The sequence below is a fragment of the Enoplosus armatus genome, chromosome 2, assembly GCF_043641665.1.
Source record: "Enoplosus armatus isolate fEnoArm2 chromosome 2, fEnoArm2.hap1, whole genome shotgun sequence".
In the NCBI taxonomy this organism is placed as follows: domain Eukaryota; kingdom Metazoa; phylum Chordata; class Actinopteri; order Centrarchiformes; family Enoplosidae; genus Enoplosus; species Enoplosus armatus.
Window position 1 is genome coordinate 8,893,557 of NC_092181.1, and position 12,500 is coordinate 8,906,056.

Below are 12,500 nucleotides of genomic sequence, written 5' to 3' on the forward strand. Positions count from 1 at the left end.
GTGGCAGTGGCTCTACATAGTGTGTATGTGACAGTGGCTCTACATAGTGTGTATGTGACAGTGGCAGTGGCACTTTAAAGTTGGGTGTTTCACTGCTGGAGCATCACCCTGGCTGTCTCTCAAACGTGAAGTGGGAAAGCTTACAGCAACTGGTATTCCCAGGCGGTCTCCCATCCAAGTACTAACCAGGCCCGACCCTGCTTAGCTTCCGTGATCAGACGAGATCGGGCGTGTTCAGAGTGGTATGGCCGTAAGCCTGTGGGCACTTTGCATACACGCTCCTAATAGTGTGTATGTGGCAGTTGCATTGTCTCTACAAAGTGTCTATGTGGCAGTGGCAGTTGCTCTACATAGTGTGTATGTGGCAGTGGCAGTTGCTCTACATAGTGTGTATGTGGCAGTGGCAGTGGCAGTGGCTCTACATAGTGTATATGTGACAGTGGCAGTGGCACTTTAAAGTTGGGTGTTTCACTGCTGGAGCAGCGCAATGACTGTCTCTAATAAGTGAAGTGGAAAAGGTTACAGCACATGGTATTCCCAGGCGGTCTCCCAACCAAGTACTAACCAGGCCCGACCCTGCTTAGCTTCCGAGCTCAGACGAGATCGGGCGTGTGCAGAGTGGTATGGCCGTAAGCCTCTGGGCCCTTCGCATACACGCTCCTTATTGTGTGTATGTTGCAGTGGCATTGTCTCTACATAGTGTGTATGTGACAGTGGCTGTGGCACTTTAAAGTTGGGTGTTTCACTGCTGGAGCAGCACCCTGGCTGTCTCTAAAAAGGGAAGTGGAAAAGCTTACAGCACCTGGTATTCCCAGGCAGTCTCCTATCCAAGTACTAACCAGGCCCGACCCTGCTTAGCTTCCGAGATCAGATGAGATCGGGCGTGTTCAGAGTGGTATGGCCGTAAGCCTGTGTGCCCTTTGCATACACGCTCCTTATAGTGTGTATGTGGCAGTGGCATTGTCTCTACATAGTATGTATGTGGCAGTGGCAGTGGCTCTACATAGTGTGTCAGTGACAGTGGCAGTGGCTGTTTAAAGCTGTGTGTTTCACTGCTGGAGCATCACCCTGGCTGTCTCTAAAAAGGGAAGTGGAAAAGCTTACAGCACCTGGTATTCCCAGGCGTTCTACCATCCAAGTACTAACCAGGCCCGACCCTGCTTAGCTTCCGAGATCAGACGAGATCGGGCGTGTTCAGAGTGGTATGGCCTTAACCCTGTAAGCCTGTGGGCCCTTTGCATACACGCTCCTTATAGTGTGTATGTGGCAGTGGCAGTGGCTCTACATAGTGTGTATGTGACAGTGGCTCTACACAGTGTGTATGTGACAGTGGCAGTGGCACTTTAAAGTTGGGTGTTTCACTGCTGGAGCAGCGCCCTGGCTGTCTCTAAAAAGCGAAGTGGAAAAGCTTACAGCACGTGGTATTCTCAGGAGGTCTCCCATCCAAGTACTAACCAGGCCCGAGCCTGCTTAGCTACCGAGATCAGACGAGATCGGGCGTGTTCAGAGTGGTATGGCCGTAAGCCTCTGGCCTCTTCGCATACACGCTCCTTATAGTGTGTATGTGGCAGTGGCAGTGGCAGTGGCTCTACATAGTGTGTATGTGACAGTGGCAGTGGCAGTGGCTCTACATAGTGTGTATGTGGCAGTGACAGTGGCACTTTAAAGTTGGGTGTTTCACTGCTGGAGCAGCACCCTGGCTGTCTCTAAAAAGGGCCCGACCCTGCTTAGCTTCCGAGATCAGACGAGATCGGGCGTGTTCAGAGTGGTATGGCCGTAAGCCTGTACGCCATTTGCATACACGCTCCTTATAGTGTGTATGTGGCAGTGGCATTGTGTCTACATAGTGTGTATGTGGCAGTGGCAGTGGCTCTACATAGTGTGTATATGACAGTGGCACTACATAGTGTGTATGTGGCAGTGGCAGTGGCAGTGGCTCGACATAGTGTGTATGTGACAGTGGCACTACATAGTGTGTATGTGACAGTGGCAGTGTCAGTGGCTCTACATAGTGTGTATGTGACAGTGGCAGTGGCACTTTAAAGTTGGGTGTTTCACTGCTGGAGCAGCACCCTGGCTGTCTATAAAAAGGGCCCGACTCTGCTTAGCTTCCGAGATCTGATGAGATCGGGCGTGTTCAGAGTGGTATGGCCGTAAGCCTCTGGGCCCTTCGCATACACGCTCCTTATAGTGTGTATGTGGCAGTGTCTCTACATAGTGTGTATGTGACAGTGGCAGTGGCACTTTAAAGTTGGGTGTTTCACTGCTGGAGCAGCGCCCTGGGTGTCTCTAAAAAGTGAAGTGGAAAAGCTTACAGCACCTGGTATTCCCAGGCGGTCTCCCATCCAAGTACTAACCAGGCCCGACCCTGCTTAGCTTCCGAGATCAGACGAGATCGGGCGTGTTCAGAGTGGTATGGCCGTAAGCCTGTCGGACCTTTGCATACACGCTCCTTATAGTGTGTATGTGGCTGTGGCATTGTCTCTACACAGTGTGTATGTGACAGTGGCAGTGGCTCTTTAAAGCTGGGTGTTTCACTGCTGGAGCAACACCCTGGCAGTCTCTAAAAAGGGAGGTGGAAAAGCTTAAAACACTTGGTATTCCCAGGCGGTCTACCATCCAAGTACTAACCAGGCCCGACCCTGCTTAGGCTCTGAGATCAGACGAGATCGGGCGTGTTCAGAGTGGTATGGCCGTAAGTTTTGGGGTCTTCGCATACACGCTCCTTATAGTGTGTATGTTGCTGTGGCAGTGGCTCTACATAGTGTGTATGTGACAGTGGCTCTACATAGTGTGTATGTGACAGTGGCAGTGGCAGTGGCTCTCCATAGTGTGGTTGTGACAGTGGCAGTGGGACTTTAAAGTTGGGTGTTTCACTGCTGGAGCAGCACCCTGGCTGTCTCTAAAAAGGACCCGACCCTGCTTAGCTTCCGAGATCGGACGAGATCGGGCGTGTTCAGAGTGGTATGGCCGTAAGCCTGTGGGCCCTTTGCATACACGCTCCTTATAGTGTGTATGTGGCAGTGGCATTGTCTCTACATAGTGTGTATGTGACAGTGGCAGTGGCACTTTAAAGTTGGGTGTTTCACTGCTGGAGCAGCACCCTGGCTGTCTCTGAAAAAGGAAGTGGAAAAGCTTACAGCACCTGGTATTCCCAGGAGGTCTCCCATCCAAGTACTAACCAGGCCCGACATTGCTTAGCTACCGAGATCAGACGAGATCGGGTGTGTTCAGAGTGGTATGGCCGTAAGCCTCTGGGCCCATCGCATACACGGTCCTTATAGTGTGTTAGTGGCAGTGGCAGTGGCAATGGCTCTACATAATGTGTATGTGACAGTGGCTCTACATAGTGTGTATGTGACAGTGGCAGTTGCAGTGGTTCTACATTGTGTGTATGTGACAGTGGCAGTGGCACTTTAAAGTTGTGTGTTTCACTGCTGGAGCAGCACCCAGGCTGTCTCTAAAAAGGGCCCGACCCTGCTTAGCTTCCGAGATCAGACGAGATCAGGCGTGTTCAGAGTGGAATGGCCGTAAGCCTCTGGGCCCTTCGCATACACGCTCCTTATAGTGTGTATGTGGCAGTGGCATTGTCTCTACATAGTGTGTATGTGACAATCCGACGCAGTTCAGCCTGCAGAAAGCTCCAGCAACCTTGCCCACAAGCCCAACTCGTGGGCCCACGCTTAAGCACCTCCCTGCGGACTACAGCTTGACAGGCGCGTCCGACGCAGCTTCGTGGCCCTGGTGCTCCGTATCTCTGGCACTCTGCTCAAGGCGTGGAGCGTTCAATGAGTTCAGCTGGGTGTTTCACTGCTGGAGCAGCACCCTGGCTGTCTCTAAAAAGGGAAGTGGAAAAGCTTACAGCACCTGGTATTCCCAGGCATTCTCCCATCCAACTACTAACCAGGCCCGACCCTGCTTACCTTCCGAGATCAGACGAGATCGGGCGTGTTCAGAGTGGTATGGCCTTAAGCCTGTAAGCCTGTGGGCACTTTGCATACACGCTCCTTATAGTGTGTATGTGGCAGTGGCAGTGGCTCTACATAGTGTGTATGTGACAGTGGCTGTGGCTCTTTATAGTGTGTACGTCACAGAGTCAGCGGCTTTTCATAGTGTGCATGTGACCGCATCGGCAGCTCTTGGCAGTGTCTATGAGCACTGATACCCGTACTTCATCAACACACTGTGCCCTCCTCAACCCCACGCAGTTCAGCTTGCAGAAAGCTCCAGCAACCTTGCCCACCAGCCCAACTCGTGGGCCTACGCTTCAGCACCTCCCCGCGGACTACAGCTTGACAGGCGCGTCCGACGCAGCTTCGTGGCCCTGGTGCTCCGTATCTCTGGCACTCTGCTCAAGGCGTGGATCGTTCAATGAGTTCAACTGGGTGTTTCACTGCTGGAGCAGCACCCTGGCTGTCTCTAAAAAGGGAAGTGGAAAAGCTTACAGCACCTGGTATTCCCAGGCATTCTCCCATCCAAGTACTAACCAGGCCCGACCCTGTTTACCTTCTGAGATCAGACGAGATCGGGTGTCCTCAGAGTTGTATGGCCGTAAGTTTTGGGGTCTTCGCATACACGCTCCTTATAGTGTGTATGTGGCAGTGGCTCTACATAGTGTGTATGTGACAGTGGCTCTACATAGTGTGTATGTGACAGTGGCAGTGGCACTTTGAAGTTGGGTGTTTCACTGCTGGAGCAGCGCCCTGGCTGTCTCTAAAAAGTGAAGTGGAAAAGCTTACAGCACCTGGTATTCCCAGGCGGTCTCCCATCCAAGTACTAACCAGGCCCGACCCTGCTTAGCTTCCGAGATCAGACGAGATCGGGCGTGTTCAGAGTGGTATGGCCGTAAGCCTCTGTCCACTTCGCATACACGCTCCTTATAGTGTGTATGTGGCAGTGGCATTGTCTCTATATAGTGTGTATGTGGCAGTGGCTCTACATAGTGTGTATGTGACAGTGGCAGTGGCTCTTTAAAGCTGGGTGTTTCACTGCTGGAGCAGCACCCTGGCTGTCTCTAAAAAGTGAAGTGGAAAAGCTTTTAGCACCTGGTATTCCCAGGCGGTCTCCCATCCAAGTACTGACCAGGCCCGACCCTGCTTAGTTTCCGAGATCAGACGAGATCGGGCGTGTTCAGAGTGGTATGGCCGTAAGCATGTAAGCTTGTGGGCACTTTGCATAAACGCTCCTTATAGTGTGTATGTGGCAGTGGCATTGTCTCTATATAGTGTGTATGTGGCAGTGGCATTGGCAGTGGCTTTACATTGAGTGTATGTGACAGTGGCAGTGGCACTTTAAAGTTGGGTGTTTCACTGCTGGAGCAGCGCCCTGGCTGTCTCTAAAAAGTGAAGTGGAAAAGCTTACAGCACCTTGTATTCCCAGGCGGTCTCCCATCGAAGTACTAACCAGGCCCGACCCTGCTTAGCTTCCGAGGTCAGACGAGATCGGGCGTGTTCAGAGTGGTATGGCCGTAAGCCTCTGGACCCTTCGCATACACGCTCCTTATAGTGTGTATGTGGCAGTGGCTCTACATAGTGTGTAAGTGACAGTGACAGTGGCTCTTTAAAGCTGTGTGTTTCACTGCAGGAGCATCAACCTGGCTGTCTCTAAAAAGGGAAGTGGAAAAGCTTACAGCACCTGGTATTCCCAGGCGGTCTCCCATCAAAGTGCTAACCAGGCCTGACCCTCCTTAGCTTCCGAGATCAGGTGAGATCGGGCGTGTTCAGAGTGTTAATGGCCTTAACCCTGTAAGCCTGTGGGCCCTTCGCATACACGCTCCTTATAGTGTGTATGTGGCAGTGGTATTGTCTCTACATAGTGTGTATGTGGCAGTGGCAGTGGCAGTGGCTCTACATAGTGTGTATGTGAAAGTGGCAGTGGCTCTTTATAGTGTGTACGTCACAGAGTCAGCGGCTTTTCATAGTGCGTATGTGACCGCATCGGCAGCTCTTGGCAGCGTCTATGAGCACTGATACCCGTACTTCATCAACACAAAGTGGCCTCCTCAACCCCACGCAGTTTAGCCAGCAGAAAGCTCCAGCAACCTTGCCCATCAGCCCAACTCGTGGGCCCATTCTTAAGCACCTCCCCGCGGACTACAGCCTGACAGGCGCGTTCGACGCAGCTTCGTGGCCCTGGTGCTCCACATCTCGGGCGTCCTCAGAGTGGTATGGCCGTAAATTTTGGAGCCTTCGCATACACGCTCCTTATAGTGTGTATGTGGCAGTGGCAGTGGCTGTACATAGTGTGTATGTGACAGTGGCTCTACATAGTGTGTATGTGACAGTGGCAGTGGCTCTACATAGTGTGTATGTGGCAGTGGCAGAGGCAGTGGCTCTACATAGTGTGTATGTGACAGTGGTACTTTAAAGTTGAGTGTTTCACTGCTGGAGCAGCACCCTGGCTGTCTCTAAAAAGGGCCAGACCCTGCTTAGCTTCCGAAATCAGACGAGATCGGGCGTGTTCAGAGTGGTATGGCCGTCAGCCTCTGGGCCCTTCCCATACACGCTCCTTATAGTGTGTATGTGGCAGTGGCAGTGGCTCTTTAAAGCTGGGTGTTTCACTGCTGGAGCAGCACCCTGGCTGTCTCTAAAAAGGTAAGTGGAAAAGCTTACAGCACCTGGTATTCCCAGGCGGTCTACCATCCAAGTCCTAACCAGGCCCGACCCTGCTTATCCTCCGAGATCAGACGAGATCAGGCGTGTTCAGAGTGGTATGGCCGTAAGTCTGTGGGCCCTTCGCATACACGCTGCTTATAGTGTGTATGTGGCAGTGGCAGTGGCTCTACATAGTGTGTATGTGATAGTTGCAGTGGCTCTACATAGTGTGTATGTGGCAGTGGCAGAGGCAGTGGCTCTACATAGTGTGTATGTGACAGTGGTACTTTAAAGTTGAGTGTTTCACTGCTGGAGCAGCACCCTGGCTGTCTCTGAAATGGGCCAGACCCTGCTTAGCTTCCGAGATCAGACGAGATCGGGCGTGTTCAGAGGGGTATGGCCGTAAGCCTGTGGGCCCTTTGCATACATGCTCCTTATACTGTGTATGTGGCAGTGGCATTGTCTCTACATAGTGTGTATGTGACAGTGGCAGTGGCACTTTAAAGTTGGGTGTTTCACTGCTGGAGCAGCACCCTGGCTGTCTCTAAAAAGGGAAGTGGAAAAGCTTACAGCACCTGGTATTCCCAGGAGGTCTCCCATCCAAGTACTAACCAGGCCCGACCCTGCTTAGCTACCGAGATCAGACGAGATCGGGCGTGTTCAGAGTGGTATGGCCGTAAGCCTGTGGGCCTTTTGCATACACGCTCCTTATAGTGTGTATGTGGCAGTGGCATTGTCTCTATATAGTGTGTATGTGGCAGTGGCAGTGGCTCTACATAGTGTGTATGTGACAGTGGCAGTGGCACTTTAAAGTAGGGTGATTCACTACTGGAGCAGCGCCCTGGCTGTCTCTAAAAAGTGAAGTGGAAAAGCTTACAGCACCTGGTATTCACAGGCGTTCTCCCATCCAAGTACTAACCAGGCCTGACCCTGCTTAGCTTCCGAGATCAGACGAGATCAGGCGTGTTCAGAATGGTATGGCCGTAAGTCTGTGGGCCCTTCGCATACACACTCCTTATAGTGTGTATGTGGCAGTGGCAGTGACTCTACATAGTGTGTATGTGACAGTGGCTCTACATAGTGTGTATGTGACAGTGGCAGTGGATCTACATAGTGTGTATGTGGCAGTGGCAGTGGCAGTGGCTCTACATAGTGTGTATGTGACAGTGGCAGTGGCTCTTTAAAGCTGGGTGTTTCACTGCTGGAGCAGCACCCTGGCTGTCTCTAAAAAGGGAAGTGGAAAAGCTTACAGCACCTGGTATTCCCAGGCATTCTCCCATCCAAGTACTAACCAGGCCCGACCCTGCTTACATTCCGAGATCAGACGAGATCGGGCGTCCTCAGAGTGGTATAGCCGTAAGTTTTGGAGCCTTCGCATACACGCTCCTTATAGTGTGTATGTGGCAGTGGCAGTGGCAGTGGCTCTACATAGTGTGTATGTGACAGTGGCTCTACATAGTGTGTATGTGACAGTGGCAGTGGCTCTACATTGTGTGTATGTGACAGTGGCAGTGGCACTTTAAAGTTGGGTGTTTCACTGCTGGAGCAGCACCCTGGCTGTCTCAAAAAACGGCCCGACCCTGCTTAGCTTCCGAGATCTGATGAGATCGGGCGTGTTCAGAGTGGTATGGCCGTAAGCCTCTGGGCCCTTCGCATACACGCTCCTTATTGTGTGTATGTGGCAGTGGCAGTGGCATTGTCTCTACATAGTGTGTATGTGACAGTGGTACTTTAAAGTTGGGTGTTTCACTGCTGGAGCAGCACCCTGGCTGTCTCTAAAAAGGGAAGTGGAAAAGCTTACAACATCTGGTATTCCCAGGCAGTCTCCCATCCAAATACTAACCAGGCCCGACCCTGCTTAGCTTCTGAGATCAGACGAGATCGGGCGTGTTCAGAGTGGTATGGACGTAAGCCTCAGGGACCTTCGCATACACGCTCCTTATAGTGTGTATGTGGCAGTGGCAGTGGCAGTGGCTCTACAAAGTGTGTATGTGACAGTGGCAGTGGCTCTTTAAAGCTGGGTGTTTCACTGCTGGAGCATCACCCTGGCTGTCTCTAAAAAGGGAAGGGGAAAATCTTAAAGCAGCGGTCTCCCATCCAAGTACTAACCAGGCCTGACCCTGCTTAGCTTCCGAGATTTGACGAGATCAGGCGTGTTCAGAGTGGTATGGCCGTAAGTCTGTGGGCCCTTCGCATACACGCTCCTTATAGTGTGTATGTGGCAGTGGCAGTGGCTCTACATAGAGTGTATGTGATAGTGGCAGTGGCTCTACATAGAGTGTATGTGGCAGTGGCAGTGGCAGTGGCTCTACATAGTGTGTATGTCACAGTGGCAGTGGCACTTTCAAGTTGGGTGTTTCACTGCTGGAGCAGCACCCTGGCTGTCTCTAAAATGGGCCAGACCCTGCTTAGCTTCCGAGATCAGACGAGATCGGGCGTGTTAAGAGTGGTATGGCCGTAAGCTTGTGGGCCCTTTGCATACACGCTCCTTATAGTGTGTATGTGGCAGTGGCAGTGGCAATGGCTCTACATAATGTGTATGTGACAGTGGCTCTACATAGTGTGTATGTGACAGTGGCAGTGGCAGTGGCTCTACATAGTGTGTATGTGACAGTGGCAGTGGCACTTTAAAGTTGGGTGTTTCACTGCTGGAGCAGCACCCAGGCTGTCTCTAAAAAGGGCCCGACCCTGCTTAGCTCCGAGATCAGACGAGATCAGGCGTGTTCAGAGTGGAATGGCCGTAATCCTCTGGGCCCTTCGCATACACGCTCCTTATAGTGTGTATGTGGCAGTGGCATTGTCTCTACATAGTGTGTATGTGACAATCCCACGCAGTTCAGCCTGCAGAAAGCTCCAGCAACCTTGCCCACCACCCCAACTCGTGGGCCCACGCTTAAGCACCTCCCCGCGGACTACAGCTTGACAGGCGTGTCCGACTCAGCTTCGTGGCCCTGGTGCTCCGTATCTCTGGCACTCTGCTCAAGGCGTGGAGCGTTCAATGAGTTCAGCTGGGTGTTTCACTGCTGGAGCTGCACCCTAGCTCTCTCTAAAAAGGGAAGTGGAAAAGCTTACAGCACCTGGTATTCCCAGGAGGTCTCCCATCAAAGTACTAACCAGGCTTGATCCTGCTTAGCTTCCGAGATCAGACGAGATTGGGGGTGTTCAGAGTGGTATGGCCGTAAGACTGTGGGACCTTTGCATACACGCTCCTTATAGTGTGTATGTGGCAGTGGCATTGTCTCTACATAGTGTGTATGTGACAGTGGCACTTTAAAGTTGGGTGTTTCACTGCTGGAGCAGTGCACTGGCTGTCTCTAATAAGTGAAGTGGAAAAGCTTACAGCACCTGGTATTCCCAGGCGGTCTCCAATCCAAGTACTAACCAGGCCCGACCCTGCTTAGCTTCCGAGATCAGACGAGATCGGGCGTGTGCAGAGAGGTATGGCCGTAAGCCTGTGGGTCCTTTGCATACACGCTCCTTATAGTGTGTATGTGGCAGTGGCATTGTCTCTACATAGTGTGTATGTGACAGTGGCAGTGGCACTTTAAAGTTGGGTGTTTCACTGCTGGAGCAGCACCCTGGCTGTCTCTAAAAAGGGAAGTGGAAAAGCTTACAGCACCTGGTATTCCCAGGCGGTCTCCCATCCAAGTACTAACCAGGCCCGACCCTGCTTGGCTTCCGAGATCAGACGAGATCGGGCGTGTTCAGAGTGGTATGGCCGTAAGCCTCTGGGCCCTTCGCATACACGCTCCTTATAGTGTGTATGTGGCAGTGGCAGTGGCAGTGGATTTACATAGTGTGTATGTGACAGTGGCAGTGGCACTTTAAAGTTGGGTGTTTCACTGCTGGAGCAGTGCCATGGCTGTCTCTAAAAAGTGAAGTGGAAAAGCTTGCAGCACCTGGTATTCCCAGGCGGTCTCCCATCCAAGTACTAACCAGGCCCGACCCTGCTTAGCTTCCGAGATCAGACGAGATCCGGCGTGTTCAGAGTGGTATGGCCGTAAGCCTGTGGGCCCTTTGCAGACACGCTCCTTATAGTGTGTTTGTGGCAGTGGCATTATCTCTACATAGTGTGTATGTGACAATCCCAATCAGTTCAGCCTGCAGAAAGCTCCAGCAAAATTGCCCACCAGCCCAACTCGTGGGACCACGCTTAAGCACCTCCCCGCGGACTACAGCTTGACAGTCGCGTCCAACGCAGCTTCGTGGCCCTGGTGCTCCGTATCTGTGGCACTCTGCTCAAGGCGTGGAGCGTTCAATGTGTTCAGCTAGGTGTTTCACTGCTGGAGCAGCACCCTGGCTGTCTCTGAAAAGGGAAGTGGAAAAGCTTACAGCACCTGGTATTCCCAGGCGGAATCCCATCAAAGTACTAACCAGGCTTGATCCTGCTTAGCTTCCGAGATCAGACGAGATCGGGGGTGTTCAGAGTGGTATGGCCGTAAAGCCTGTGGGACCTTTGCATACACGCTCCTTATAGTGTGTATGTGGCAGTGGCATTGTCTCTACATAGTGTGTATGTGACAGTGGCACTTTAAAGTTGGGTGTTTCACTGCTGGAGCAGCACCCTGGCTATCTCTAAAAAGGGAAGTGGAAAAGCTTACAGCACCTGGTATTCCCAGGCGGTCTCCCATCCAAGTACTAACCAGGCCCGACCCTGCTTAACTTCCGAGATCAGATGAGATCAGGCGTGTTCAGAGTGGTATGGCTGTGAGCCAGTGGGCCCTTCGCATACCCGCTCCTTATAGTGTGTATGTGGCAGTGGCTCTACATAGTGTGTATGTGACAGTGGCAGTGGCTGTGGCTGTGGCTGTTTAAAGCTGTGTGTTTCACTGCTGGAGCATCACCCTGGCTGTCTCTAAAAAGGGAAGTGGAAGAGCTTACAGCACCTGGAATTCCCAGGCGGTCTCCCATCCAAGTACTAACCAGGCCCGACCGTGCTTAGCTTCCGAGATCAGACGAGATCGGGCGTGTTCAGAGTGGTATGGCCGTAAGCCAGTGGGCCCTTCGCATACCCGCTCCTTATAGTGTGTATGTGGCAGTGGCTCTATATAGTGTGTAAGTGACAGTGGCAGTGGCTCTTTAAAGCTGTGTGTTTCACTGCTGGAGCATCAACCTGGCTGTGTCTAAAAAGGGAAGTGGAAAAGCTTACAGCACCTGGTATTCCCAGGCGGTCTCCCATCAAAGTGCTAACCAGGCCTGACCCTCCTTAGCTTCCGAGATCAGACGAGATCGGGCGTGTTCAGAGTGGTATGGCCTTAACCCTGTAAGCCTGTGGGCCCTTTGCATACACGCTCCTTATAGTGTGTATGTGTCAGTGGCATTGTCTCTACATAGTGTGTATGTGACAGTGGCACTTTAAAGTTGGGTGTTTCACTACTGGAGCAGCACCCTGGCTGTCTCTAAAAAGGGAAGTGGAAAAGCTTACAGCACCTGATATCCCCAGGCGGTCTCCCATCCAAGTACTAACCAGGCCCGACCCTGCTTACCTTCCGAGATCAGACGAGATCGGGTGTCCTCAGAGTGGTATGGCCGTAAGTTTTGGGGTCTTCGCATACACGCTCCTTATAGTGTGTATGTGGCAGTGGCTCTACATAGTGTGTATGTGACAGTGGCAGTGGCTGTTTAAAGCTGTGTGTTTCACTGCTGGAGCAGCACCCTGGCAGTCTCTCAAAACGGAAGTGGAAAAGCTTACAGCACCTGGTATTCCCAGGCGGTCTACCGTACAAGTACTAACCAGGCCCGACCCTGCTTAGCCTCCGAGATCAGACAAGATCGGGCGTGTTCAGAGTGGTATGGCCGTAAGTCTGTGGGCCCTTCGCATACACGCTCCTTATAGTGTGTATGTGGCAGTGGCAGTGGCTCTACATAGTGTGTATGTGACAGTGGCAGTGGCCCTACATAGTGTGT

At 52.2% G+C, this 12,500-nt stretch overlaps 16 non-coding genes and 13 pseudogenes across 16 annotated transcripts; all 29 read right to left on the reverse strand.

Annotated features, from left to right (window-relative positions):
- Nucleotides 1-137: 137 nt before the first annotated feature.
- On the reverse strand, nt 138-256 carry LOC139304866 (5S ribosomal RNA). Its single transcript, XR_011599180.1, has one exon. It is a non-coding gene; the product is annotated as a 5S ribosomal RNA (ribosomal RNA).
- Nucleotides 257-516: 260 nt separating this feature from the next.
- On the reverse strand, nt 517-635 carry LOC139305708 (5S ribosomal RNA). The gene has a single exon (XR_011599324.1). It is a non-coding gene; the product is annotated as a 5S ribosomal RNA (ribosomal RNA).
- Nucleotides 636-790: 155 nt separating this feature from the next.
- LOC139304850 (5S ribosomal RNA) lies at nt 791-909 on the reverse strand. Its single transcript, XR_011599177.1, has one exon. It is a non-coding gene; the product is annotated as a 5S ribosomal RNA (ribosomal RNA).
- Nucleotides 910-1,097: 188 nt separating this feature from the next.
- On the reverse strand, nt 1,098-1,216 carry LOC139307388 (5S ribosomal RNA; annotated as a pseudogene).
- A 190-nt stretch (nt 1,217-1,406) lies between these two features.
- LOC139305033 (5S ribosomal RNA) lies at nt 1,407-1,525 on the reverse strand. Its single transcript, XR_011599210.1, has one exon. It is a non-coding gene; the product is annotated as a 5S ribosomal RNA (ribosomal RNA).
- A 783-nt stretch (nt 1,526-2,308) lies between these two features.
- On the reverse strand, nt 2,309-2,427 carry LOC139281896 (5S ribosomal RNA). The gene has a single exon (XR_011597021.1). It is a non-coding gene; the product is annotated as a 5S ribosomal RNA (ribosomal RNA).
- A 155-nt stretch (nt 2,428-2,582) lies between these two features.
- On the reverse strand, nt 2,583-2,701 carry LOC139281708 (5S ribosomal RNA; annotated as a pseudogene).
- A 432-nt stretch (nt 2,702-3,133) lies between these two features.
- On the reverse strand, nt 3,134-3,252 carry LOC139281881 (5S ribosomal RNA). The gene has a single exon (XR_011597006.1). It is a non-coding gene; the product is annotated as a 5S ribosomal RNA (ribosomal RNA).
- A 603-nt stretch (nt 3,253-3,855) lies between these two features.
- Nucleotides 3,856-3,974, reverse strand: LOC139307510 (5S ribosomal RNA; annotated as a pseudogene).
- A 464-nt stretch (nt 3,975-4,438) lies between these two features.
- On the reverse strand, nt 4,439-4,557 carry LOC139307822 (5S ribosomal RNA; annotated as a pseudogene).
- A 175-nt stretch (nt 4,558-4,732) lies between these two features.
- On the reverse strand, nt 4,733-4,851 carry LOC139281909 (5S ribosomal RNA). Its single transcript, XR_011597033.1, has one exon. It is a non-coding gene; the product is annotated as a 5S ribosomal RNA (ribosomal RNA).
- Nucleotides 4,852-5,033: 182 nt separating this feature from the next.
- On the reverse strand, nt 5,034-5,152 carry LOC139306125 (5S ribosomal RNA). Its single transcript, XR_011599402.1, has one exon. It is a non-coding gene; the product is annotated as a 5S ribosomal RNA (ribosomal RNA).
- Nucleotides 5,153-5,354: 202 nt separating this feature from the next.
- On the reverse strand, nt 5,355-5,473 carry LOC139282183 (5S ribosomal RNA). Its single transcript, XR_011597298.1, has one exon. It is a non-coding gene; the product is annotated as a 5S ribosomal RNA (ribosomal RNA).
- Nucleotides 5,474-5,622: 149 nt separating this feature from the next.
- LOC139281768 (5S ribosomal RNA) lies at nt 5,623-5,742 on the reverse strand (annotated as a pseudogene).
- Nucleotides 5,743-6,604: 862 nt separating this feature from the next.
- LOC139307546 (5S ribosomal RNA) lies at nt 6,605-6,723 on the reverse strand (annotated as a pseudogene).
- A 433-nt stretch (nt 6,724-7,156) lies between these two features.
- LOC139305650 (5S ribosomal RNA) lies at nt 7,157-7,275 on the reverse strand. Its single transcript, XR_011599313.1, has one exon. It is a non-coding gene; the product is annotated as a 5S ribosomal RNA (ribosomal RNA).
- A 188-nt stretch (nt 7,276-7,463) lies between these two features.
- LOC139307557 (5S ribosomal RNA) lies at nt 7,464-7,582 on the reverse strand (annotated as a pseudogene).
- Nucleotides 7,583-7,836: 254 nt separating this feature from the next.
- LOC139307723 (5S ribosomal RNA) lies at nt 7,837-7,955 on the reverse strand (annotated as a pseudogene).
- Nucleotides 7,956-8,387: 432 nt separating this feature from the next.
- LOC139307423 (5S ribosomal RNA) lies at nt 8,388-8,506 on the reverse strand (annotated as a pseudogene).
- Nucleotides 8,507-9,658: 1,152 nt separating this feature from the next.
- Nucleotides 9,659-9,777, reverse strand: LOC139307653 (5S ribosomal RNA; annotated as a pseudogene).
- Nucleotides 9,778-9,926: 149 nt separating this feature from the next.
- On the reverse strand, nt 9,927-10,045 carry LOC139303749 (5S ribosomal RNA). Its single transcript, XR_011598972.1, has one exon. It is a non-coding gene; the product is annotated as a 5S ribosomal RNA (ribosomal RNA).
- A 155-nt stretch (nt 10,046-10,200) lies between these two features.
- LOC139307646 (5S ribosomal RNA) lies at nt 10,201-10,319 on the reverse strand. Its single transcript, XR_011599681.1, has one exon. It is a non-coding gene; the product is annotated as a 5S ribosomal RNA (ribosomal RNA).
- A 161-nt stretch (nt 10,320-10,480) lies between these two features.
- Nucleotides 10,481-10,599, reverse strand: LOC139303803 (5S ribosomal RNA). Its single transcript, XR_011598982.1, has one exon. It is a non-coding gene; the product is annotated as a 5S ribosomal RNA (ribosomal RNA).
- Nucleotides 10,600-10,918: 319 nt separating this feature from the next.
- On the reverse strand, nt 10,919-11,037 carry LOC139307775 (5S ribosomal RNA; annotated as a pseudogene).
- Nucleotides 11,038-11,187: 150 nt separating this feature from the next.
- LOC139281829 (5S ribosomal RNA) lies at nt 11,188-11,306 on the reverse strand. Its single transcript, XR_011596957.1, has one exon. It is a non-coding gene; the product is annotated as a 5S ribosomal RNA (ribosomal RNA).
- Nucleotides 11,307-11,467: 161 nt separating this feature from the next.
- On the reverse strand, nt 11,468-11,586 carry LOC139281876 (5S ribosomal RNA). Its single transcript, XR_011597001.1, has one exon. It is a non-coding gene; the product is annotated as a 5S ribosomal RNA (ribosomal RNA).
- Nucleotides 11,587-11,735: 149 nt separating this feature from the next.
- On the reverse strand, nt 11,736-11,854 carry LOC139307796 (5S ribosomal RNA; annotated as a pseudogene).
- A 157-nt stretch (nt 11,855-12,011) lies between these two features.
- Nucleotides 12,012-12,130, reverse strand: LOC139305225 (5S ribosomal RNA). Its single transcript, XR_011599242.1, has one exon. It is a non-coding gene; the product is annotated as a 5S ribosomal RNA (ribosomal RNA).
- Nucleotides 12,131-12,278: 148 nt separating this feature from the next.
- On the reverse strand, nt 12,279-12,397 carry LOC139307489 (5S ribosomal RNA; annotated as a pseudogene).
- Nucleotides 12,398-12,500: the final 103 nt, after the last annotated feature.